Source organism: Lynx canadensis, chromosome B3 (assembly GCF_007474595.2).
Source record: "Lynx canadensis isolate LIC74 chromosome B3, mLynCan4.pri.v2, whole genome shotgun sequence".
In the NCBI taxonomy this organism is placed as follows: domain Eukaryota; kingdom Metazoa; phylum Chordata; class Mammalia; order Carnivora; family Felidae; genus Lynx; species Lynx canadensis.
This window is the reverse complement of record NC_044308.2, coordinates 133155953-133159076: the sequence shown is the minus strand read 5'-3', so window position 1 is coordinate 133159076 and position 3124 is coordinate 133155953. Positions and strand designations below refer to the sequence as shown.

Here is a 3124-nt window from a genome sequence, read left to right as displayed (position 1 = left end):
TCCTTATAATTATTGTGGTTAAATTGCTACAAGCCATGGTTTTTCAAATAATATTTTGAAAATCATATTCTCCCACTGTCCTTTAACCAATTTCACCCAAATTAAATACTTTGAAACTTTTTCATGACTTTGCTTGCTAAAACCTATACATTTTAGAACCCTTTTACTTACTATAGTCCAATTCATTATTCTGATTCTTTATGTTTTACTAGCTTAAGTTCTGTTTTAGTAATTCTTTCATGTATCAAAGCACATCTCACCTTTCAAGTCTACTCGGTTTGTAGTGAGGTCATGCTTTACTCAGTTTTTTGGCTAGTTTGACACACTGAAATATGAGGTCAGTGACTTGCCCAAGATCTTACTATGAGTCAATGATGGAGCATAAAATAGAGCATGGGCCCTTGCACAGGGGCTCTAATATTAGATTATATACTTGTGAAATCAATATCTGAAAACTTTAAACATACAATGTGAAGGATTTGCCTCATTCATGAAGCAGATTCTTCTCCCTAGATGATCACTGATTTTTCATTAAAGTCAAATAGATTCTTTGAAGTCAATAAACTTCTTAATTTATGGAGAGATCAATCAGGAAAATAAGCCACATTATTGTGATATCATAATTTCCTGAGAACCCAGAACCTATGGAGTATTTCATGATGTTGAAAGGAAAATGGTTATTATCATTGTTATTATTTAAATAAAGTAATGTCGCATGGAAGTTAAAAGAATGCAGCCCAAGCCAGGAATCTCAGGTTGGAATATCATTTCTGTCATTTCTGCCTGAGTAACCACACCACTCCACTACTCCATCACTCTGTCAGAGTGAGTCTGATGGTAAGAATACAAATGTAAAACTCGTACATACTCAAAGATAAGACAAAAGTTTTGGACTTGATCTATAAATTCCTTCCAGCTATAAAACCCTGTGCCTGAGATTATAATATATATGATTATAAAATATACATATCGGGGCGCATGGGTGGCTCAATCAATTAAGCATCCGACTTCGGCTCAGGTTATGATCTCACGGTTTGTGAGTTTGAGCCCCTCATCAGGCTCTGTACTGACAACTCAGAGCCTGGAGCCTGGTTCAGATTCTGCGTCTCCCTCTCTCTCTCTCTGCCCCTCTCCCACTTGCACTCTGTCTGTCTCTCTCTCTCAAAAATAAACAAACATTATAAAATGATAAAATAAAATCATTTTATTTTATAAAATGATAAAAATAAAATCATTTTATTTTATAAAATGATAAAAACAAAATCAGGGACACCTGGCTGGCTCAGTCAGAAGAGCATGTGATTCCTGATCTCAGAGTTGTGAGTTCTAGCCCCACATTGGCTGTAGACATTACTTAAAAATAAAATCTTAAAATTAAAAAATAAAAATATATTTATCATGCACCTATGTGTGTATATACACAAATGTGCATATGTGGAAGATGAAGGGGGCAAATGAAGAAATGGAAATAGGTTAAAGACAAAAACAACTTTTGCCAGGCATTGACTCTGGCCAGGCCCTGTGCAAAATGCATTATTTCGTTCTTCTGCTCATCTCATGAGTCAGGTATTATTATCCTTATGTGGAAACAGGCACTAAGAGTTTCAATGATTTGCCTAACTTAAGTGGTAGAACCCAAATATCTAGCCCCAAGCACTTTAAACATTACACTATAACTATTTCCTGTAATTTAATAGAATTTAGGTTTAATTTAATTTTCTGGGGGGAGGAGGAAGCACAAAGAGTAAAATTAAAATTTGTTTTTTTAGCAGTGACTGGCTGGGTCAGTGGGTAGAGCACGCAACTCTTGATCACGGGGTTGTGAGTTTGGGGCCCATGTTGGATGTGGAAATTACCTAAAATCTTTTTTAAAAATTAAAAAACAAAATTTATTTTAAAAATTTTGTTTAATGTTTATTTATTTTTACACTTGATCTTAGCCAAAAGGCCGAGAAGCGATAATGTTTATTTATTTTTGAGAGAGAGACAGAGCATGACTGGGCTAGGGGCAGAGAGAGAGAGAGAGAGAGAGAGAGACAGGATCGGAAGCAGGCTCCAGGCTCCAAGCTGTCAGCACAGAGCCAGACGCGGGGCTCGAACTGACGAACCGCGAGGTTATGACCCCAGCCCAGGTCGGATGCTTAACCGACTGAGCCACCCAGGTGCCCCCCAAAATAAAATTTATTTTTAAAGAAATATTTCTTATCCAAGGATTTAAAATTAAAATAAGATTATAGGAATGTAGTAATAGCTACATCTCCCACACAAGGAGCAGAGTGTTTGTGAAAGAAAACTCAAGGCAAAACATTTACTTTGTGGCGTTTTGTAGCTAGAGGACATTTCCATTTTGCAGATGAGGCCCAAGGCGGCGGGGGAACGTATTCACTGTGGCACATTCAGGTGACGACTCCGTGCTTTCATAGAAGGAGATAACAGAGGGCTCCCTAACCCTGTTCCTGCTCCATGCCCTAGCGCCAGCGTTTGGTCTTTTAAATGTCTCTTTTACAAAACTGTCTTGGCGCAAAACCTGGGTTTTTATTTATTTATTTATTTATTTATTTATTTATTTATTTTAATTTTTTTTTTCAACGTTTATTTATTTTTGGGACAGAGAGAGACAGAGCATGAACGGGGGAGGGGCAGAGAGAGAGGGAGACACAGAATCGGAAACAGTCTCCAGGCTCCGAGCCATCAGCCCAGAGCCCGACGCGGGGCTCGAACTCACGGACCGCGAGATCGTGACCTGAGCTGAAGTCGGACGCTTAACCGACAGAGCCACCCAGGCGCCCCCTATTTTTTTTATTTTTTTGAGAGAGAGCACGCATGGGAGCAGGGCAGAGGGATGGAGAGAGATAGAATGAGAGAGGGAGAGGGAGAGAGAATCCCAAACAGTCTCCATGCTCAGCATGGAGCCCAAAGCAGGCCGATCCCAGCACCCCAGGGTCATGACCTGAGTCTAGATCAAGAGTCAGATGTTCAGCCAACTGAGCCACCCAGGTACCCCAACATAACCTGCTTTTAAGACATCAATGAATACAGACAGAAATATGGCCCTGATTTTCACTAGTATATATAGTATTATATAGTATAATAATATATAGTATATAATATAGTATAATACTAT

At 38.8% G+C, this 3124-nt stretch overlaps 1 pseudogene; it reads right to left on the bottom strand.

The window, feature by feature from the left end:
* Positions 1-1782: 1782 nt before the first annotated feature.
* On the bottom strand, positions 1783-1960 carry LOC115517551 (annotated as a pseudogene).
* Between the last annotated feature and the right edge of the window lie 1164 nt (positions 1961-3124).